The sequence below is a fragment of the Schistocerca cancellata genome, chromosome 4, assembly GCF_023864275.1.
Source record: "Schistocerca cancellata isolate TAMUIC-IGC-003103 chromosome 4, iqSchCanc2.1, whole genome shotgun sequence".
NCBI classification, from domain to species: domain Eukaryota; kingdom Metazoa; phylum Arthropoda; class Insecta; order Orthoptera; family Acrididae; genus Schistocerca; species Schistocerca cancellata.
The window spans coordinates 340,036,530-340,061,877 of record NC_064629.1 but is presented as its reverse complement, the minus strand read 5'-3'; the positions used below and the strand labels follow the sequence as shown (position 1 = coordinate 340,061,877).

At 43.2% G+C, this 25,348-nt stretch overlaps 1 protein-coding gene across 1 annotated transcript in view; it reads right to left on the bottom strand.

Annotated features, from left to right (window-relative positions):
- LOC126183371 (liprin-alpha-1) overlaps positions 1-25,348 on the bottom strand; it is a 1,187,054-nt gene that overhangs the window by 477,259 nt on the left and 684,447 nt on the right. The gene's annotated exons all lie outside the window — the stretch shown is intronic.

Genomic DNA, 25,348 nt, shown 5'->3' with positions numbered 1-25,348 from the left:
CTTAGGGCAGCAATTTTTAATTAGAAGCGCTTCTAAGACCTATCGTCATTAACGACGACATTCCACAACTTACAAGACCCTCAACAGAACGAAGCCCACAACGAGACTTCGTCGTTTACCTCAATCAGACTGCTCTATGCAACCGGGCAATTTTAATTATTCGACACTAAAGCGCAAGAACAGCCCTGTCAGATGCGGCGTAATTAACAGCATGTTGATGAGCCGCCTTATAGAGGAACGGCTGCCTGTTCCTAATAAGGAGTAATTTACTCTTGTGTGATTAATATTCCATGTTGGATAAGTTCGAAGAGTCGCCAAGGGTACGTTTCTTGTATCACACTTAAGAGCTGGCAGCGGGGGAGCAACTTCGCCGCCGTCATGATCGGTTCATTACTCCAATTTTCTGAGGAGGTTAAACCCAGCATCTTGCAATTAGTACCGCGCACTACTGGTTTCTCTCTCTTTGCATTGCGCCAATTTGCAGCTGTCTGGTCTATATCTTTGCAAATTAGTTTTTGACGTAGTTCGTGTGGCCTTCGAATGGCTTTTTATTTTCTGTGTCAGCTGTCTTGACAGTACAACCAAGTACTTCTAGCCGCAGTATCAAGTTTGAGTGACCCTATCGTAAACGAGTTTACCATTTCATGCATCTTAGTTGCCTGTATAAGTTCTTCTTGTATTGCGTCAGTAAGAAAGTCGGAATACTGTCGACCCCAGCTTAGAGTTATAGCTCTTTGCAATATTTGTAATACAAAGGGATGCTTACTGCCGAAGAGCTTTCTGCGAAGAAAGTGGCACCAATGTGAAGCACGGTATTCTGTTTCTGATTTCATGAAAGAAAACTGGCGAAACTACATAATAAACTAAATACACCCGAAAAATAGCAAAATAGCGCAGAATTTATAATTAAAGAAAAGTTTATACACCAAGAATGACTATACGACTGGATTTTCTAGGCAATACAACTAAGAAGGATTTTGCGTGATATTCCGTAGCTGCATTTACACAGCCATCATGTCAACTATTAGAGGAGACGCGCATGACCCTTGTTTCTAAGGCATTAATTGCTTCTCAGTTTCAATGCGAGTTACTGGCACCAATTTCTCCACAACGGTGATGATGGTGTGCTGGTGGTTATTTCCAGGCGCTCAGCGTCATGGGTATCAGCGCCCTTGCAGAATGTGAACTACATTCTTACCGTAAATAAAGGCTTTCTTTGGAAGCAATCTTCCTGGGACAACAGCTCACGGACATAAAGACACCTGAAAGATTGTGTAAAAATAACAAACACAATGGTTGCTTATCAACATTTTAAAATGTATACTAAAAATTATGCATGTGAGCGCATATGTCTACATGCACGCTCATGCCTTAAAATTTAATTTGGTCATGACACAAAATCCCAAATAAAATGAGAATTGACAGTTACGGCCTGGTACATGTTGTTAGTTGACCATTAATAAAAATAAGGAAAGAGGCAGCCACTCAGAGAAGAAGTAAATGTTGGCAAACACATGGATGCAAGGAGTCCTCAAATAAAAACCGAGTTCAGATTAACTATATATATTAAAAGAGACCAGGAGACTTTCGGGTTGGCTACGAAGTGCCATAACCCCAAGAAACCCACTACTTTATAGTCAACGAGACGATAATAAGAAGCTGAAGATCAAAAAATAGCATCCGATATACGACGATGAATTCTGGACACGTAATCTGATGTTAAGATAAAACTGCAGCCACTAATTTTCAGGTATAAAAATGACTTGTGAACGACCGCGATTCGTTGAAGCCGAAATTCTCATTGACCTCTAAGGCACACCAGACTATCAAGCCTTACAATCATCATCTTTGACACTGTCGCTGTGTACGCAACAAACTTGTTTCAAGCCTCGCCTGTAGCTTCTTCGTATTGACGGTTCTGTGTTATATTTCAAAACGCATTGGATATCAAATGGCCATATCATTATAAAGAACATATGCTGACTTTGACTTCATTTACAAGACGAGAGGAACTTCTACGCCATGGACAAACAAAAGACAACAATAAAAATAACACACTGAAGTTTCCTACGGTAATAAGAACTGCCATAAATCCATATATGGACTAACGTGAAATATACTTTTATTTCGAGTAATAATAACAAGGCTATTCAGGCACTATTCTGTTTGTTGTCCCACTGCTCTATTGGTACGATTTGTAGCTCGATATGGTATCTTCTGTGAGAGCGTTATCCACATATTCTATGGATTCCGATCCTGTAAAGATGCAGCTCATGACACACGTCTGAATTCATCACTCTCCATTACCTGTATCAGAAAAGAAGGCAGTTCAGTAGAGATAGGCATTGTAGTCCACGAAAATAACGTCAGGTTCACTTCATCACTATCCGAGCAGAATAGCGTTCCTTTGTATCAGACCCTGCACATATATGTAGTATTTTTCTAATGATTATGATACCCGTGTAGACGACGGCTCAACTTCCTGCTGAATATAGATTCATGCGAGAAAATACAATGAGATGCTAGTCGTAAGCAAAGTAAAGCAGCGTCAAGACACAATCAATACCTTCACTGCGATAGCAATGTTAACGTTACCGATAACAGTACTGCTAAAGCAGAATTACTAAACACGGATTTCCGAAATTCGTTCCCCACTTAAGACGCAGTAAATATTGCAGAATTCGAATGAAGAACAACTATGAACAGGAGTAAGTTGGAAGTATATATCCTCAGCATAGTGAAATAGCTGAAATCACTAATTAAAGTTAAGGCCTCGGGTCCAGACTGTATACTAGTACCGTTCCTTTCAGATTATGCTAATACAATAGCTCCATACTTAGCAATCAAATACAATAGCTCTCTTGACGAAAGATCAGTGACTAAGGATTGGCAAGTTTTCACAAATCACATGAATACACAAATCACATGAATACACAAGAAAGGAAATACAAGTAATCCGCTGATTTAAAGACGAATTTCACTTACATATATTTGCAGTAAGATTTTTGGATTATGAAATACCTTGAAGATAACCATCTATTGGCACACAGACAGCACACACAAAATATCGTTCTCTTGAAACACAACTAGCTCTCTATTCAGACGAAGTAATGAATGTTATCGACAGGGGATCTCAAATTGATTCCATATTTCTAGATTTCCAGAATGCTCTTTACACCGTTCCTGACACGAGAGTTCTCATCAATTTGCGTGACTATTAAGTATTGTTTCAGCTGTGCTACTAGATTCGTGATTTCTTGTCAGAAAGGTAGTAGTAATTGACTGAAAGCCTCCTACTGAAACAGAAGTGATATCTGGCGTTCTCCAAGGAAGTGTTATAGGCCTTCTGGTCTCTTCGTCTATATAATCGGCTTAGCAGACAATTTCAGAACGCCTCTTGGAATTTTTGCAGATCATCCCTGTAAAGTCATCAGACGTCCAAAATCAACTGCAACATGATTCAGACAGTATATCCGCATGATATGAGAAGTGGCAGTTGATTCTCAACAATAAAAAATCATGTGGACCTCACAAGAATACCAAAATAGAGTTAAATTTCGGTTACAAGATAAAACATACAAATTTAAAGTATGTTGGTCCATCTAAATACCTAGTGATTACTATTAGGAACTTGAATTGGAAACATCACATAGAAAACGTGGTGCGGAAAGCGAACCATAGACTGCGTCTTATAACACTTAAAAGATGCAACAAATCTACTGAAGAGACTGCTTACACTGCGCTTGTCCGTTCTCTTCTGGAGTATTGCTGCGCAGTATGCGATCCTTACCAGATAGGATTGACGGGAGACATCGAGAAAGTTCAAAGAAGGGCAGCTATTTCCGCATTATCACCAAAAAAGAGAGTGTCGTGAGTATGATAAATACGTTGGGGAGGCAATCATTAAAACAAAGACGTTTCTCTTAGTGAAGAGATATTTTTCAAGAATCTACTATCACCAACTTTCTCTTCCGAATGCGAAAATATGTTGTTGATTTCCACTTACAAAGGAGGAAATGCCAATCGTAATGCACAGGAGCTCGCACGGAAACCTTTCAGTGTTCATTTTTCCCACGTACATTCTACAGTGAAGCTGTACATAAATACACGAAGCCGTTCGAGGACCCCTCTGCCACGCATTAAGTGTGAAGTATTGATATCATCATCACCGCAGTCCAATGTCGTTCCAAGCGAGATTTTCAGTAAGTACAACATGTCAATGTGGAAGGACACAAATGCGACTAATTCTGAAGCACATTGTTCGTTTCGGAGCACGCAATCTGACACATTCAGCTCTGAAAGCGTAGTTACATGAAACACTTTAAAGGCTTAGTAAACTTGTTCCTCTTAAACAGGTGGACAGTGCACGGGTATTCTCTCTTTTAAGACCACCACAAAGTACACACGTGTCTTTGTCATTTGATCACACTTTGGCACTTCCGCACACGTAATCCCTGATAACCATCCTCGAACACAATTATTCACTCCACTGAGAAATGCAAGATATGGCCCTAACCTTGTCTCCTGGGATCCAGGCTAGATACTAAACACAGTAGATTTTCCTTGGTACATGTGATTCCTATGGAGCTGCTACGTATACACTTTGGGCTGGTCATCTGGCAGAGCTGAATGACCAGTAACTTCATGCAGGTACACGGCTGCAAGGCAACGAAGTAGTAGGGAATCAAGGGAAGAAAGTGGCTCCACTGTGAGAACATTCCTCGTCGTGTTTTGAGTCATAGGAATATCACGCACCATCGTAAGTAGCTACTATCACGAACGGCAATGAATACTGCTACAGAATGCCAAGACTGATTCCATTCTATCAGTTAAGATATGCAGTGCCTTATCAGTGTGTGTGTGTGTGTGTGTGTGTGTGTGTGTGTGTGTGTATGGCGAACAAAATATTTCAGTAGTTTTGTTAATCAAGCGACGGCTTGCTTTCCTACGGCTAGAGTGCCAGACACAACAAAAAGGGGAAGCGGGCATAAGAATGAGTGGATTCTTGCATGTGCAGAGAACAGTACCTTTGGTAGCAACACGAAGCCTGCAGAAACATTACACAAACAGTGCGTATCTGTTATTCCCCCCCCCCCTCTCCCTCTCTCTCTCTCTCTCTCTCTCTCTCTATTATATATATTGCACGGGTATTCTCTCTTTTAAGACCACCACAAAGTACAAACGTGTCTTTGTCATTTGATCACACATTGGCACTTCCGCACACGTAATCCCTGATAACCATCCTCGAACACAATTATTCACTCCATTATACAGGGTGTTTCAAAAATGACCGGTATATTTGAAACGGCAATAAAAACTAAACGAGCAGCGATAGAAATACACCGTTTGTTGCAATATGCTTGGGACAACAGTACATTTTCAGACAGACAAACTTTCGAAATTACAGTAGTTACAATATTCAACAACAGATGGCGCTGCGGTCTGGGAAACTCTATAGTACGATATTTTCCACATATCCACCATGCGTAGCAATAATATGGCGTAGTCTCTGAATGAAATTACCCGAAACCTTTGACAACGTGTCTGGCGGAATGGCTTCACATGCAGATGAGATGTACTGCTTCAGCTGTTCAATTGTTTCTGGATTCTGGCGGTACACCTGGTCTTTCAAGTGTCCCCACAGAAAGAAGTCACAGGGGTTCATGTCTGGCGAATAGGGAGGCCAATCCACGCCGCCTCCTGTATGTTTCGGATAGCCCAAAGCAATCACACGATCATCGAAATATTCATTCAGGAAATTAAAGACGTCGGCCGTGCGATGTGGCCGTGCACCAAGGCGCATGAGACGATACGTGGACGTTGGCGTCATTTGGACCGCAGCTGCAACACGGCGAACGGAAACCCGAGGCCGCTGTTGGATCACCTGCTGCACTAGCTGCGCGTTGCCCTATGTGGTTGCCGTACGCGGTCGCCCTACCTTTCCAGCACGTTCATCCGTCATGTTCCCAGTCCGTTGAAATTTTTCAAACAGATCCTTTATTGTATGGCTTTTCGGTCCTTTGGTTACATTAAACCTCCGTTGAAAACTTCATCTTGTTACAACAACACTGTGTTCTAGGCGGTGGAATTCCAACACCAGAAAAATCCTCTGTTCTAAGGAATAAACCATGTTGTCCACAGCACACTTGCACGTTGTGAACAGCACACGCTTACAGCAGAAAGACGACGTACAGAATGGCGCACCCACAGACTGCGTTGTCTTCTATATCTTTCACATCACTTGCAGCGCCATCTGTTGTTGAAAATTGTAACTACTGTAATTTCGAAAGCTTGTACGCCTGAAAATGTACTGTTGTCCCAAGCATATTGCAACAAACGGTGTATTTCTATCGCTGCTCGTTTAGTTTTTATTGCCGTTTCAAATATACCGGTCATTTTTGAAACACCCTATATATATATATATATATATAATCACACACAAAGAAAAGAAAAACGCTGATCTTTTCGTTCAGCAAATGAAACATATTTCGAGGAAGATTTTCTTCACAACCTGCACACACTGTTTATGAACAGTTGGTTGTGTATATCGTAAAACCGAAAACACCGGAGGGGGTAAGGAAGGGATGGGGTGCAAAAAGACACTGACTTATAAGAAGAAATGAGAACCGCGTAAAAGCTAATAGAGAGCACTGGACATAGGATATAATCCTACAGAGTAGTATCTTTTTTCTCGCCGAAGATCCTTTGCCCAGTAGAGTAGGATCTAATATGTTATGGACCGCCTCTACCTTGGATACAGGATGTGGTGCTGTAGGTTTTGAGTGGTAACTGCGGAACATCCAGTCATATTTTCTGCGTGTGGCTCTCATGATACTGTACAACAGTAGGTGGTCTGCTAAGAAATATGCCTCCCAGTTCAAGTGACAACTCTTACAACATTTAAATGAAATAAACGTCATTAACATTCTACATCTTTGTTCTCCATGTCCACATATTTATTTCTCAACACAGCCACCCTGGTAACGAACACATTTCTCCCAACGAGAGACCAATTTGTGGATGTCGTGGACATTGTCATTGTAGAATGTTTGACTTTCTTGCCGGAACCATATCACCTCTACTTGCACTGCTTCATCATTATCAAAGTGAAGCAGATCATTCTCCATAGAACTCCGACTTGTCCGGTCAAATTTTCATCTACTTCCGATACGCCCCGATATGGTTAGGTTACACACCATGTTACACGCTGCAATTCGGAGCCCTCTAGCAGCAGAGGGCTGAAAATATGTAAACATGAAGAATAAAGATGTAGAATGTTAAGGCCGTCTGTTTCATTTAAAAAGCTTTAAGAGTTTCACATTAAAAATTCAGAGACATTACTTTTCAGCACGTCCTCGTACAACAGGGAAGTCGCAGAAAGTTTGCTAATATTGCGAAGCCGTTTCCGTAATATCATCCTGCTCCTGCCACGAGAAGTAACTCGTGTGGAAACACTGGATATCCTGCATGTAACGTTCAACCCTATAACTAGCAGAGGGGAACGAATGACGTACGTTGTAGCTATCCAGCGCACTGTATCACTGGTGATGCTGGTATTTCGTGCTACAACAAACGGTGGACTGAGGCGGTCAACGCAACGCCAAGACATGAAAGCAGATCAGTTTGCCATTTTACGACAGCTGGAAAAGAAGAATTAAAAAGTCGGCTTACGCAATGAATAAGGGTCTACAATTGATGCGAGTAGCCATAGTGACAGTCTTGTAATGTGAGCGTGTATGACGCAGATCTAATCTTCTTGAGCTTGTAGACATACTAGACACCTGTCTTAATAACGAGGTGGTCTGGGAACGAGTTCCGCATCCCTCATGCATCCATTGGTCCCAACTCAACCCAAGATTCCAGGGTTAACAGGGTGACAGGACAATGGAGCCACTTAATGTCCAAGAGTCACGTTATGCACAACCTCGTCTCCATGTCAGTAAACTGTACCAACAGTTGCCGAAGGATGTCAGGTAATTCAACAGCTCGTCACAAACGGAAATGTAACGCTGATAACACTTTATCAGCTACCGAATGGGGGTAGGGGCGGAACCTGTCTCCAATGACGTCTTTCATAAACTCGCATGATTTAAGTACAACTATACTACTTACAACTGGAGTTCGATAAAATTCATGTAGGTTGACAAGATCATAGATTTTAGCTAAAGAAAGGGGAAAAAATACAGACAGCATAATTAAGAACATCAAGTAATTCCAACTGCTATCTACCATCGTCGCGAGTGTTAACTGTGTTCGAAACGATGTTTCCTGCGTTGTGTTGGCAATGTTCTGCACGTTAAACAATTCCGACTGCAAGGCACACTAGTCACGCTCAGCCACTACTTTCCCGAAGTGATGGTCACAGTAAACAACTCTTACTTTATATTACACTAACAATCAAACTAAAAGATGCAAAAGCAGTTCGTGTGTTTGTACTATTCTATATCTACGCCTTTTGCGAGCTACTTACGTTTAACTAGACATGTGCCTTAACGTCAGGTCCGTTTCCAGAAGGAAAGCTGGCGGTAAAACGTATCTTCTTTTACTCTTCTCTCGATATTTCATTAACACACGAATTTTTTCATCTATCATTTTACATTTGTAGATTATACAGAACGTAACGTCTTATTATTCTTTTATTGTTCCTGTGCTACCGATTTATGAACTATGGAAGTTCTCGTGTCATTGAAGTCTCGTAGTCTTGATTTTTATTACAAAATATTTTCCGTGTCTGTAAGTTTATAGGTTCTTAACAATAGCTTCGAAGGGGTAGTGTGACGCGTGTTTGCCACATGCACTTTGTCTACAGTTCTCTGAAAGTAAAGTACCAAACGGTATCAACTTTTTACTTCTAATGGAACACCGCTTATAGTTTCAGGGGAAATGAAATGTGATGTAAGTTTGGAGAATGAATCTAACATGGCTGCAGTGTTTGGGAGTGTGTTGAACTATCATATATCCCCAAATCAGGAAGGTATTGAACACGTCAAAACACAACAGCGTGTGGTTAGAAACTAACTTACCACACACTACACGAATATAATATTCAAAAAAGAATATTCTTCACCTGTGCTCCCCAAACCTCAGGGTATTTCGGAAAGCTATCTCATTTCCCCCTTTCGTCTTCCCTACGCGGCTTCCTGGTGTACAAAGCCCGCCCCCCCTCCCCCCTTCTTGCTACATCTGACACTGGAGTCTGGGGTTTACGAGCATCTCCGTGACGATCTTGCACTTCCCAAACGATACCGTGCAGAAATGTGTTGCTTTTCTTTGGACCCTCGCGGTCTTCTCTATCTCCTCTATTAACACCCCCTTGAAGAGGTCCCATACAGAAAAGCATTATTCAGGTATCGGCCAAATATTGGTTTGACAGTTACCCCCCACGGAGACGAATTACATTTCCCGATGATTCGTCGAATTGCTATCAGTCTCGTGTTTGCTTTTGTGCGGTCGTTCCACTTTTAAGTGCGATCTGAGACGACTACAGCCGCGCGAGCCAAGACGCTCGACCAGCATGCTACCCTATCCGAATAACTACCAGAACGTTCCGCTGCCGCGACTTCCAGTCGTTCAGCGGACCTCGTGGAGGCGCGCTGCCTCAGGAACCAAAGCAGGAGCGACAGGGCACTAGCCTATCAAGTCAATATAACTAGACCGACTGTGCATTACAGTGTCAGAGAGGGAGCCTGGCTCCTCGGTGGCACTTTTTCGATACCAACTGACCACTGCCGTAGTTATCAGTTTCGTAGGTCAAATGAAGTCTTGGCGTTTCGCGTTTTTCAATGACATACTGCATCCATGGGGGACTTCAGTTAGCTGGGGGCGTCACTAGCATTTTTACAATTGTGACTTTTCCTCCCATATCACTGAGGGATTTGTCACTACCTAAAATGTATATACGCCTAATGACTACCTTACAGTGAAAAAACTGCAAGGAGGCTAATGTATGGGTTTATGACCGACGTTGTTTTTGCGTGTACTGTTGTCTGAGGCAATCTGCACGAAGTATCTCCAGATAATGGTCAATTCCCGGCAACCTGAGACCTTTGAATCAGATAGATTAAATAAAATAGGTATCCTGGTTCTTTCATAGGTTTTCCACCATGTATGTTTCTTGCAGTGGATTACTTTCTTCTTTATGAAAATTCCGGTATACGTGTTCTGCTGCATTTATTGTCCGCTCTTGTTGTTTCCGGTGGAATACTTACACCTTTTGAGGTAAAAGATTCTTCATGTCCATATCTAGGCTTTTTCCAGCACCCTTTAAATGTTCCTTAAAATTCCTTTCTAACGCCATTGTTCTTAATGTTGCATTACAGGATTCTGACATAGTAACACACAAAGTTATGAAACGAAACGACAACCACCAGCTAAAATTTTTATAACAGGCAGCTTCAGAGACGATATTCACAATAATACAAACTTAAAACTTCTGGAAGAGAATGTTACATGACACATATTTAAATACGTAAATATATATAAATGATATAAACCGATTACTATGAAAAAACTGTCTTGATGTTTGTACAGTATCTCTATTTCTCATTCTTAGCAGCTGGAGAAAACTACGCATCTTTGTCATTTACATTTCACTTATCACAGAACAACGCAATTCGCATTGCGAAACAAGTGTTCACAACATGTGGTGAAAGACTTCCGGCTATTTTAGGGCGATTCGATAAATACAACTCTTTCTTGAAGGAGCTAATGAATTTAAAGAAAAAGGTAATTCCGTAAATTGTATTTCAGTAGTGGATGTAAAACATGATAGAATATGCTGTCCTCCAAAAGATGGTTCTCACTCTTTAACAAAAGATTCTCTCCTCCATGGTGTTACTTTCTTTTGTAAATCTTCAATGCAAAACTGAAGCTGTAGATATTGGTTAGGATGTGAAAGATGATGGCATTATCAAAATTGCAGAATCGAATATTCGTAAATTAATTACAATTAAGTATTTCCATAGTGGCCCAAGACATGTACAAGACGATCTAGAGTTAGCATATGTAATTGTAAGAGATGAAGATTGTCAGCTAATTTCAAGAAACCACTGTTTTGTCGCTGATCACGCGATCAGCCTGGATCACAAGAGTCTGGATATACAGGGTGTAAAAAAAACCCTAAGCATAAGATTTTTAGTGTATTTAACGATATAAACACTTTATGTGACAAAACCTTCTACAGAAGCACCGTTTCCCTGCTAGAGAACTATGAAGGTTTTGACGCTACTTTGTTCAGAGTAAGTGTACAAATTGCTGGGTGATTAATATTGTCTTAGAGACATTGCTGAAAATGTCGTCTGTTTAAATTAATGGAAAACTGGTGTCTGCATGCTATTGATTATTTAACACGCTCGAAACAACAAGGAATTTTACGAATAACGGCTCTTACGAATAACGGCTCTTACGAATAACGGCTCTTACGAATAACGGCTCTTACGAATAACGGCTCTTACGAATAACGGCTCTTACGAATAACGGCTCTTACGAATAACGGCTCTTACGAATAACGGCTGTAGCTTCAGCCAAAGGGGCAACCAGCTGTTCTGGGGTGTGATTGGTGTCTCGTACACCAAAAGCTTCGTCACCCCCCACAAACAGAAACGCCAAGCAACACAGCGACGTTTCTAAAACAATATTCTTCACACGGTAGTTTCAACGTTGTCTCTGAACAATACTAGAGACAAATTCTTCATGAACATCTAGCGAGGAAACGGTTCACTTGTGGCGTTTATGTCGCACGGACAAAGGATTTCTTTTTACTTCCACTACATACACTTGAATTTTGTATACCTAGCTCTTTTACACGCTATACGTCGTGCAGATAGATGGCCTCAATATACCAACACCTAGTTGGGTGGAAATTTGATTTTAATGTGATTTCAATACGGTAAATACCTGTGACTTACTTTATGAAGGTACCATCTGACACTGCTAGACCAACGATATAACTCTGAAGAATTTTCATAATAAGCTACCGCGGAATATACGGGGCTTATAACTTCAATAATGGGTTGGCGGTAGTCTGGCATGGCCACTAGTAAATCAAAGTGTTCCGAAGTGTAATGGAATACTTTGGCATTTGCAGAATATACGCAAGCATGTTCGTAACTAGTGCAACGTTATTTAGCCCTCGGCCGGTGCAGTGCAGAGAAATTGCAGGTGCTCGGCGGAAGCGACGTGGCGTTTGCCTGAAGTGTGAATGCAGAATGAGGTTATTCTATATGTCATTAATAAATTAGAATAAATATTGAGATCACATGGTAGTTCCAGACCAGAGATCTTTTAATTTCTATTCTTGTAATACTCCTAACATTAGCATCTTTGTATTGACGGTGTTTATGGTTGCCCAAGTTCGTATGTTCTCGCACTAATTAGATGAGTTGTGAATCGCGCCTGCAGAACTGCCAGAGAATTAAGCGCACTGTAACGACAATGCTGCCGATCGCCAAATCGCGCGGCTCTGTTGCAGGCTAATGCCCGCCCACATGTACCAAATTTGTTTACAGTATGCTGCAGAAATTTCGCTGGGAACCCCTTACACATCCACCATAGAGTCCTGATCTCTCTGCATGCGATTTCCATATTTTTGGAGCCCTGAATAATGACATTCATTGCTGTCGATTTGCTTCGGACAAAGAGAAACACGGACTGGACCCATGGACACCCACATGAATGTTCCCCAAAGCATAACGAAGCAGCCGCCAGCTTTTCTCCGTCCCACAGTGTAGGTGGCAAGGAACTCTTCCCCTGGAAGACGACGGATTCGCGCCTTCCCATCGGGATGATGAAGGTATCAGGGTTCATCAGGTCATCCAACGTTCTGCCACTGCGCCAACGTCCAGTGCCATGGTCACGTGCCCATCTCAGTCGTAGTTGCCGATGTCTGGTGTTAACATTGGCGCATGCATGGGTCGTCGGCTGCGGAAGCCCATCGTTAGGAGTGTTCCGTGCACTGTGTGTTCAGAAACACTTGTACTCAGCCAGCGTTAAAGTCTGATGTTCGTTCCGCCACAGTTGCCGCCTGTCCTGCTTCCCAGTCTGCCTACGACGTCCGACATCTGTAATGAAGGATGGCAGCACAGCCCCATGACGTCTAGACGTGAGTTCAGCATCGTTTTGCCCCGTGTGGAAGACACGACAGAACTCCTCGAACACCCGACAAGTCTTGCAGTTTCCGAAATGCTTTACCGAGCCTCTGGGCCATCACAATATGCCCTCTGATAGATCGCGTGCCTTCCCCGTGCTACGAACGCACAGCACGCTCGCCGATACTACATGCACCGTGCGTGTGTTTCATTAGCAGTCATTCCTCGTCCGCTGACGCTGCTATCGCCTGGACGGGTTTATATCGACAATAGGTCGGTGGTCATAATGTTCTGACTGATCAGTGTACATCGTCATCAGTAATGGCCCTATGGCCTTATCTCAGCATATTGCCGATATAAGTTTACATTCGTCGGTTTCGTTCAGTTATCAATGCTGTGTTGAGATCTATCTGCTACGAACTCGCAAGATTAGTCAGACATTCTGTAAATTGATATACTGTTCACTTGTCGACAGAGTGAAACTGTACCGAGACAGTCACAGAATACATCAACCTGGGTGCTGCTATCTATTGTCTTCCGAATCTCAAGGGCGAACAGAACGATACTAGTTTCACGGAAGTCGCTTTTCACTTCTACGGAGTAAATTTTGGCCGCCAAAAAGAACGTAAGTGTGCAAGAGCTTTCAAATTCAATAAACGCTTTGCGCATTTGCTCTCCTTACGTTGGATTCTGTGAGCTTTTCTTTGGCAAGAAGACTTGATACAGTTTAAGTCTTTTAAATCTGTGACGATGCCCGTTCATTTTAGTGGCAACTTTTTTAGACAGGTGGTTTATCTCACCGGGCACCCCTCACAAACTTGTGCGCTTCATGCATATCCAAAGCGTGCTGCACAAAATACCTGAATTTTACCGGTTGCTACTTCACATTTTCAGCCCCACAGATGTACACTCCTGGAAATTGAAATAAGAACACCGTGAATTCATTGTCCCAGGAAGGGGAAACTTTATTGACACATTCCTGGGGTCAGATACATCACATGATTACACTGACAGAACCACAGGCACATAGACACAGGCAACAGAGCATGCACAATGTCGGCACTAGTACAGTATATATCCACCTTTCGCAGCAATGCAGGCTGCTATTCTCCCATGGAGACGATCGTAGAGATGCTGGATTTAGTCCTATGGAACGGCTTGCCATGCCATTTCCACCTGGTGCCTCAGTTGGACCAGCGTTCGTGCTGGACGTGCAGACCGCGTGAGACGACGCTTCATCCAGTCCCAAACATGCTCAATGGGGGACAGATCCGGAGATCTTGCTGGCCAGGGTAGTTGACTTACACCTTCTAGAGCACGTTGGGTGGCACGGGATACATGCGGACGTGCATTGTCCTGTTGGAACAGCAAGTTCCCTTGCCGGTCTAGGAATGGTAGAACGATGGGTTCGATGACGGTTTTGATGTACCGTGCACTATTCAGTGTCCCCTCGACGATCACCAGTGGTGTACAGCCAGTGTAGGAGATCGCTCCCCACACCATGATACCGGGTGTTGGCCCTGTGTGTCTCGGTCGTATGCAGTCCTGATTGTGGCGCTCACCTGCACGGCGCCAAACACGCATACGACCATCATTGGCACCAAGGCAGAAGCGACTCTCATCGCTGAAGAGGATGCGTCTCCATTCGTCCCTCCATTCATGCCTGTCGCGACACCACTGGAGGCGGGCTGCACGATGTTGGGGCGTGAGCGGAAGACGGCCTAACGGTGTGCGGGACCGTAGCCCAGCTTCATGGAGACGGTTGCGAATGGTCCTCGCCGATACCCCAGGAGCAACAGTGTCCCTAATTTGCTGGGAAGTGGCGGTGCGGTCCCCTACGGCACTGCGTAGGATCCTACGGTCTTGGCGTGCATCCGTACGTCACTGCGGTCCGGTCCCCGGTCGACGGGCACGTGCACCTTCCGCCGACCACTGGCGACAACATCGATGTACTGTGGAGACCTCACGCCCCATGTGTTGAGCAATTCGGTGGTACGTCCACCCGGCCTCCCGCATGCGCACTATACGCCCTCGCTCAAAGTCCGTCAACTGCACATACGGTTCACGTCCACGCTGTCGCGGCATGCTACCAGTGTTAAAGACTGCGATGGAGCTCCGTATGCCACGGCAAACTGGCTGACACTGACGGCGGTGGTGCACAAAAGTCGCGCAGCTAGCGCCATTCGACGGCCAACACCGCGGTTCCTGGTGTGTCCGCTGTGCCGCGCGTGTGATCATTGCTTGTACAGCCCTCTCGCAGTGTCCGGAGCAAGTATGGTGGGTCTGACACACCGGTGTCAATGTGTTCTTTTTTCCATTTCCAGGAGTGTATATTTTCAGTGCTCAGAGGATCTGCAAACATGTTTATCACACTTGATAAGCAGAAATATTTTCCTATATTTCTCAATTACTCTAATCTATGAAACGGCATCTAGAAGCTCTCGTTGTGCAATGCTTTAAACTGGTAACGGTAAACGTAAACCTCACTAGGTGTGATAAATTCATGTAAATGGTCAAACTCTCTTAGCGACGCACCTGTGAACATGGATGTCCGATTTTCCCATGCTTTCCAAGATACAACTTATCATCTCGTTGTAATGCAAACAGTATAGCAATATTTCAACATGGCCGATCTCTTCGTCAAGATGCCTTAAGTATCATTGCGAGGGAGAACTCTCGATGCTGCCCGACGATTATTATATGCGACCGTTGTGGTTAGTTTTGTAGAGGGTTGCGACAACAAACGATGAAAATCGTTTACTTGACCTCTGTTCAGAGTTTCACGCTGCTCAGGCAAGTTGCCCACTTCCTAAGCGGGTGGAACAGTTTCCTTCGTCGTTTGACTGGAGAAGCGCTCACTATCCTACAAGGAAGCCAGATTCCTTGTCGCCTGAACTCTTTCCCGAATCAGTTTTAGAAATGAACGCAGAACTCTGCTGTTTTCTTTGCCCTTTCTGTCTGAAAATGACAACTAAGTTTGAAGGCTTGTGCACAAGCAATTTCCTGAGACGAAATGAATGTCAGCAACATTTCGTTTAGCCTCCCTGGCATTGCCAGTTTCGGAAGCTGCTTGTGTACATGTCTCTGTGCCGAAAAATCCGAAATGGCGATTTCGAAACCAACAACTGCACTAACATTTGCACAAACTATGATAGCTACAGTAATGGTGAAATAAAGCTACATCTATGTCAAAATGAAGAAAGATCCCTAGATAAGAAATAACAACCAAAATAAGCCAATAAAGACGACAGATAATAAACCAGAACACAGCATTCAAGGCGATCGGCAGGTATCGCCTGTGGCCACATGGTTAAGACTATAACAGACAAAACAAAACAGACAGTCCAATCACCTACCAAGTTGTTGCGTATTACTGGAAGGTTCCTCCAGTATTCGCGTCCCTCGCTGTACTGAACTAATCAAGCAAGATATCTAGCCAAAAAGGTTAAGTTCAAGAAAGTAGGCCTAATGGGAGTGATAGCAAAAATCTACCAAGTGCATGCAGCGTTTACCACCAACTTCATGATTACAAACGTATGCTACATTTCTGTATTTTCTGTGCAGTGTCAGTAACCGAAAACGCTGTTTCAATCACTTTTCTCCAACTCAAACTCACGCTTATGGACGAATATTTTCCTAACGCGGAGCCCTACGGAAACCCATCTCTCAACTACTACTCTGTACTACTGCACGAATTCCGTTACAAGTGCACATTGTATATTACGGACGGGACACATTCTGGTTAGTTATTGTACCTAACACTGTGTTTGTTAAGCTTTCGCATGTCACAACAGGTTAGTTTCGTCGTTGCGCGGAACTTGACAAGAGCTGGAAGATGTCGACACGCCGCATCATGCAGTTTCTGGACGGTTTGGTCACGAGCTTCGACGTAGAACATAACTGGAAATCATCGTGATGGTCCTCCACTATTCCTGATAAATGGCATCAAGACCCTACTATTGGGAAACGCAGTTTCCGGTGTAAATAAAACATTCACCCAGAAATGAAAACAGTGTGTCATATTACATGACACAGTGACAAGTATGATGCATTCTGCAAAAAACAAGGTCCCAATAATGTAACACATACACCGTTGCTATTTTATACCTCTGAGTGTAAAGCTTAATAATTATTTAAAATAACCGTTGTTGGTACTGACAGTAGATATAAGCAACAGTTCAATGTACACTGAGGTGACAAAAGTTATGAGATAGCAATATGAACATATACAGGTGGCGGTAGTATCATGTACACAAGCCATAAAAGGGCAGTGCATTGGCGGAGCTGTCATATGTGGTCAGGAAAGTTTTCGACGTGATTATGGCACGACGGGAATTACGCGGCGTTTGCGCAGAGTTGTTATACTAAGAGACAAGCAACACTGCATGAAATAACCGCAGAAATGAATGTGTGACGTACAACAAACGTATCAGATACGACGGCGCGGCGAAATTTGGCGTTAATGGACTATAGCAGCAGACGACAGACATAAGCACCTTTGCTAACAGCAAGAAATTGCTGCAGCGCCTCTCCTGGGCTCGTGACCATATCGATTGGACTCTTGACGACTGGAAAACCGTGGCCAGGTCAGATGGGACCCGATTACAGTTGGTAAAAGCTGACGGTAGGGTTCGAATGTGGCGCAGACCCCACGAAGCCATGGACCCAAATTGTCGACAAAGAACTGTGAAAGCTGGTGGCGGCTCCATAGTGGCGACGCATGTGGTTACCTGTAATGGGCAGCGTCCTCTGGTCCAAATGAACCCATCACTGACTGGAAATGGTTACCTTCGGCTACTTGGAGACCTTTTGCAGCCATTCATGGACTTCATGTTCCCAAACAACAGTGGAATTTTTATGGATGACAATGCGCTATGCCACAGGGCCACAGTTGTTCCAGATTGGTCTGAAGAGCATTTTGGAGAGTTCGAGTGAATGATTGGGCCACCCATATCGCCCGACACGAATCCCATCGAACATTTATGGAATGGATAGGTCAATTCGTGCACAAAATCCTGAACCGGCATCAGTTTCGCAAATATGGACAGCTATAGAAGTAACATGGCTCAATATTTCTGCAGGTGACTTCCAACGACTTGTTGAGTCAATGGCACGTCGAGCTGCTGCAAACACGCCGGGCAAAAGTTGGTCGGACACGATATTAGGAGGTATCCCATGACTTTTGTCACCTTTGTGTAATTCACTAAAATAGACTATCTTCCAGTGTGTCCTAACGCGCTGGCAAGTAATATCGTAATATGTTTCTAATAACTTATGATTTAACGGAGACAAACAGAACGATGCATTTCGTAAATTTCTGCATGATAAAGGAGGCATAACACCTCTGACGTATATTTCCAGTCATCAAACATGTAACAACAGGAATGGTAGGAAATATGGAAATTTTACTAATTGCACGTCAACAGTATGGTACGAAAAATACACGATTAAATTTGTAGGTGATTTGGAACTATACAGGATGCGAAATTCTGTACTCAGAGTTGTCATATAAGACGACAAAGGCTGTAATGTGGCTTTAAGTCGAGTCGAACTGAGTTTGAATAACAGATACGGGTATGTTATTCCACGACGCTTCAACTCTTTGCCGGAGTTCATCGATCGTAGTGGCTGGCAGTGGAAGTCTCTCGCCAAGCCACGACCACACGACTCCAGTGAGAGAATGATCTGGGTAACGTGCTGGCCATGGCACCAGTCCAACACCCTCCGTATCATGCTAGGTCAGGGCATCGCGGACAACACGCTGTGTTGCGTTATCTAGTTCAAGGACAACGTCACGTATACCTGGAAGATAGGGCACAGCCACCGGCCGTAACACGACAGAAATGTAGCGACTGCGGTGCAAATTATTGCCTCTGTGTACCAGAGATGATCGTCAGGTGTATCCACTTCAATCCCATACCATCACGATAGGCGCTGCACATGTATGGCGATGACGAAAGCAATCCACATACGGATTTGTCCATCGTGATGCTGCACGCGTAACCGAGACTAGTTTGAAAAGATGACGTGGTGCCTTTCGTGTACGCAGCGTTGTCGTTGGGTGCACCACAATCGGAGCGCCCTCTCCCTGCTGCCACTCCAAGGGCAGCCGCAACAATGCTCGCCCCGCTGACTGTTTCTGTCGTCGTCGCACTATCCGTGTGGACACTCGTCTCACCGCAAACAAGGCTATTTCCTGACTCAAGGTACGCAACACGGCTGCACGGCCGAGCGAATACGTATATGTATGTGTGTGTGTGTGTGTGTGTGTGTGTGTGTGTGTGTTTTCGGGTGCGTGGAGTCCTTGAGATCCCGCACGAGTTTTGCCTTTATGAGCAGACTGATATCATAACACTGCGACCGTCTTCGAATCTTTACCCACGGGAGTGGTAATACCACGGAACGATGAAAACGTCTCGACAGGCCACCAGTCTGCCAACATCAAATTCCGACACGTGCTCATTTACTTTTATTATTGTTACACGAGGCGTAACACAATTTTGCCACAAACTTACATTTAAATGCGATTTCTGACTGAGAAACCCGTTTCATAATCTTTCCTTATCTCAAATTTAGATGGCGTTACTTGTACGTACTTAGTGGGTTACATTGAAATTGCAATCATTTGCATATGAAAGCGTGTCAATTTGATGACTGCATGCCGTCTTCGTGGTGTTGCCATTCTAATGGTGAGCGGTGCAGATATACAAAAGTACTATCCTCTGTAACATCGGCATCTAAATACCGAGATTTATATTTTCTGGTTCTCCTATTACAGTATAATGACTGCTGGGAAATAGAGGAAGAAGAACACAAACCAAGACGTAATAGAGAAAACGTATGTAAACTCCCATAGTATTAGAAAACAAATTCTCCAAACAGGGTTTGGTACATATGGAAAAACCTAATTGGTGTAATAACTTCGCTGTTAAATTACGAAGTTTAGGACAGAAACGTTAATATGTTTTCATTGGTTATATAATGTTATCACGGCAGCATAATGACTCTGTGAAAGTTAAGTAACGAGAGTAAGAACGAGGAGGAAGGAGGTGGTTATAGTTTAACGTAATGCCGCCAGCGAGGTCATTAGAGACGGAGAACAAGCCTGGATTGGAGAATGAAATCTGCGGTGCCTTTTTGAAAAGAACCATCTCATTATTTTACTTATCAGATTTCTGTAAACAGTGGAAAACACAAACCTAGAAGGCCGGATGGGGATTTGAACCGCCATTATTGCGAATGTGAGTTCAGTGCCTGATCAATGCGCAATCTCAGTGAGGAAGAGGAAGAAGAAGAAGAAGAAGAAGAAACTAAGACGACGACGACGACGACGCTGTATTATTTGTTTACCTTTTTTGAAAGATCTGCGCCTGGGGTACAAAGAGTGGGCAAGGAAAGGGATAGTGGTAATTAAGAAGTGTAAGGATATTTTGGGAGTTTGCGAAGGTGCTAAGAATGTTTGGTGTGTAGGGGACGTGATAGCTTAGGTGCGAGGTCCTAGACAAAGTTGAGTGCTCGGGAAAGCAGCCATGATATTAATAGGGAAAGGCAGAGTCTGCTCAAATGTTGGCATTTAATGTCTCCCTTATATAAAGAAAGGTACTGGAACGAAGAGCCAGTGGCTTTTCTCCGCGGATCTGGAACTAACTGTCCTCTATATAGACGGGTCTCTCGGTAACCACTGCGTCTCCTTATTTGGTAGGTATAGTAGGATGGCTAAATATCACGGCAGACTTGACAGTCTGGTAGAGTAAGTGCGTTGATGCTTCGCCTCGAAAGAATACGTAGTGCCACGGTTGGAGCAGCGAGACCAGATTTTTACAACGGTGACTAATATGTTGTCCAATCAGATTTCGGTCCATCCAAGTTTGTTGTAAATATGAGAATCACTAAGCGTGATTTTCTACAGATTTTATGTTTTCTAAAGATTGGGAACATAGAATTTTATCTGAATAGGGGTTGTGGGAAGTCACAATTTTCCTGGTGGCATGTGTACAAAATACTTTAATAACGTGTGCCTGGGAAGCTATTAAGTAAACAAACTGCGAAGTTTTAGATGACTTTGTGATGTTACCGACTGATCCTTCAACATCACGAGGTGAGAACGTTCTTTTCCAACTAAGTCGTCACTGCACTGTTACGATTCCCGTTTAGTGAATTTACAACACAACAAAGTACTACAGAAACTTCTACGGTGTTTTACTACGTACTACCACTTAAACATGGAAATAAGCCTTCCACAGCTTTTTCGCTTATCACACGATCATTTTGTTATGCAATGTAATGTGAAATTTCTCCTTCCCACGACGAAGCGAAGAATTTAAAAGTAATTCGCTAACCATTAGGGTGTTCGAAAGATCACCAAGGTAGTTTTAGTGCTAGTTACGTATTATATTTACTTCAAAACAGTGAACGAATAAAACTAAACGTCGAGCGCTCCGTGCATGGCGTCGCCGATCCAGTCACCGAGAAAGCGAACTTAAGTATCACTGTCTACTCGTATGAGCGCTCGGAAGTCCAAGAAGAGAGCTATTTAAATCTATTTTACAGCGAATTTCACGATTTGTGCTATTAAGTAACGGATCATACTTTATCTTCACAACGCGCACATTTCGAAAACAGCGATGGATTGACACTGATTACATGCAATGTTAAAAGTTGGAAACGCATGATAACCTGTTCTATTTCTCCCGTACAGTTTCCTAATATTTAGAGTTGCTTTGTCATTTTACTCTCCGGTATAACACACTAAGATTCTTACTGACCCGAATAGCTGCCACAGTGATGTCGGTGGGGCTGCAGTAACTTAAAATATCAGTCACCCACAATATGATGAATACGCTGCGACAGTAAATTTAATTCACTTGACACGCATCCTCCAACATATCCGTTTCCCATTGGTGCTATTCCCATATACCCAGTGAACCACTGGTTGCAGTGTTGGAAATCACAGGAGGAAACATCGGGTTAGTGACGCATGGAAGCGTTCTCAGATGGACTAATGGTTAAGGCAGATCCTAGTCTGGCGCAAACATTCAACTGTCACGATGTAATATATATATATATATATATATATATATATATATATATATATATATATATGAGACAGGCACCACTTTGCGGACGTTACAGATCCTTTAAGATCCTTTAGCCCTAGAGGGGCTATCTTCCATATTTTCATGGTATTCGTGCTACGAAGGAGTGGATGTCTGGCAGGTTTGCGTCCCATCTAGAGTAGCGTATGTACGGGATTTAAAAATGCTGCTACAGTTAAACGTTACAAAGGATTTAAAATGATAGTAATGAGCATATAATCTGCGACTGCGTATTAGTTGATGACCATTCGCCCTTGAGTACTGACAAACCCTAATTGAGTTGACTGCATGTCAGCGTAGAGGGAAGGCAAATCTTGTAACAGGCAAACAGAAACAATTTTTTACCTCCATGTCTGTGTCTGGTGCATGCTTCTTGTGGCAAGAGTTTATGCCTAGCTGAAAAGAAACTAGTGCAGGATCGGACAAGAAGCGGACAGGAGGGTAAACCTGATTCGTCTGGAGTCTACTGAACAGCACACGATAATTCACTATCACCTGCGATCGGACTGACTACGCGCCATCATGATCTTTATGCCGACATTATCCAGCATCCAAGACACCGATATCATCAGTATTTGGGGACTCATTTCGTTCATACTGACGTGTACTGTAAGGTTTAATATTTTATACGCCTGCTGTTCTCATACAATTCTCTAAATTTCCTTCCTTGGGACTATTAAATTTTTGTCTCAGAATTAGCTGTTGAAATATAACCTATTACTTATGCACAGCGTTACTAACAAAATATGAACTCTGGTTTCGTATATCATTCACAAAATGGTCACGATCTATTCGTTTTCCTTAAATTTACGCCGATTGCGGGATTGATATGTTTTACTTTACACCGTGATACTGTTTTCAGCGGCCCACAATATGTGATCAGAAACTGTGCTTTCTTCAGAGTTAATTTAATTTTTCGCTTTTGTGTGTAGTCGTGCATCAGGAAACAAGGTTGCGCGATATGTAATGAGATATTCGCCAGGCCAGCTATGGGCTGCAAATCAAATTCGAGCCAAGCCACCCCATCAAGAGGAGGGAAGGGGGAGTGTGCGAGTTTCGCGTTGCAGTCGACACTGGTCGTGTAAAGCCCCGAACTCCTCCCCACTCCTCCCCTCTCGCCCCCCTCTCTCCCCCCTCTCCACTCCCCACTCCCCCCTCCTCCCTCCCACTCCCACTCCCCATCTCTTTGCTCGTTGACACTTGATGGTATTTTATTTACTATTATCTGCAAATCGATGTGAATCGACATAAATAAAATCTGAATTTATTCCTACCCAATGAGGAGGAGAAGCCTCTCGGCATCAGCTGGCAACATGCTGTGCGTTTTGCAACCATTACTCATTTCTACACGCGTGGGCGCGGCAGGGTGACTGTAACTGGTACCCACAGAGATCATACACACACGCAAGACACGACTGTTCTGTAGTACACGACTTTTATCACAAATATTTCTTACAAATAACGCCAGTTGCGATAGACGATTTCGAGATTTTATTTCTTAGGTTGTGATTAAAGGACAAAGATGTCTCAGCATTGAACTATTAAGCGACTACTCTTTGTGGAAAACGATCCTATCAATCTATTATGGTTTTTGACAAAGAACCAAGTCTTAACACGGAATAATACAGGTAGTTTCCCGGGGTTTTCTGAGTCGCTGGGGAAGTTACAGAATCGTATAGGGTGCACGATCGGAACAAGGAAAATAAAACAGGAAACTTTTTTTAATAGTGCGCGGTGAACGCAAAGGGTCAAAAATGAACGAGTACAAGAGGTTTTCACGCACTCACGTTCCTTCTCCGTGTTTTTTTTTTTTTTTTGACAAGTTGTCAAAATCGCGGCCAGCCAGGTAGGTAAACGGCTTCGCACAGTATCTCCAGCCCACTTAAGTTTTTCGGACAGAGGAATAATCAGGGCACTCTACGTTCACATACTGATAATTGGGCGATATTTAATGCACTTTCAGATGTTATAGTACTGTGAGATGACGTCCACGCTTTCCCAGCAAGTCACAGATCGTGTAAGATGTAAAAGACAAGTGTTGATTTTGATGAAGATCTGATTAAGTCCCTAAATATTTTGCGCATCAACTACTTGAATATGGACCATCCTGTGAAATAACAGTTATCTGATCTCTACTTAATACTAGGACATCGACTTGCTGAGATGCAATCTAACTTCCATTTTTATTTAAGCAAAATAATCTGGCGGTGGGAGAGTTGTGTCCGAAGAGCGGCAAGAACGTCTACACAAAACACGCGGAATAGTTCATGCGAGCTTGAATGAATAAAACAACGTCCGGCATGCGGGAACCAGTTCTGATAAGGAATTGTTACTTTATCTTGGTAAAAATGTTTTAATGTGCTTCGTTATTTCTCCAAGTCCTTCCTAAAACCACTTATGTTTTTGCTATTTAGTGCATACATTACTGAACAGAAGGGTGCTACACTGTTCCATTTTGTTTCTAATCGGCGTTACATAGTGCCATCGCTAACCTTAAAGGCAACATAAACAAAACTGTTGAAAGTGTAGAACTGCTTCATGTTGTGAAGTGACTTACCAAATGGATAACCGGCCAAGGTTGCAGTGGCCTTCCAGTGGGTCTATCGGCTAGTACACCAAGATGAAAGCCGCTGCAACCGTGACTTAAGCGTCGGTTTTATCTATTTGGTGACAGTTACTTTACAAGAGGACAGTGCTCTACACCCTGATAACTTTTATTGTAACTGATACTGGACGCGGAAGCAGACGCACTTGCAAAACCCGAACAGTACAGAGCAATAATCTGAAGATACTGTAAAACATGCAACAGCAAGTCTTGTTACCAGTCCTGGGATTTGTGAATTCTGGTAATAAAGACGTATTTATGTTGCACGCTCTAGTGATGCTACTCCATGTGCGTGTGACGTACTTGAACCGTACTAAGTAATGTATTTGCAGAACGTCTCAACACGCCGCGCGATACCCACGAGACTTGGTGCCTGCGTGTGCTGATACTCTCGGCGTAGCGGCACGAACGTAATGTCAATTACCGGAGTAGCAAATAAACTCATACAGTTGCCTTCACACTATAGTGCTGTGCTAACTACAGTGGAGAAAGATGTAATCACCGTTCCTTCCTACATAGCCAAAGATAATTATTCACTCGGCCGTGATTCACACCGATACAGC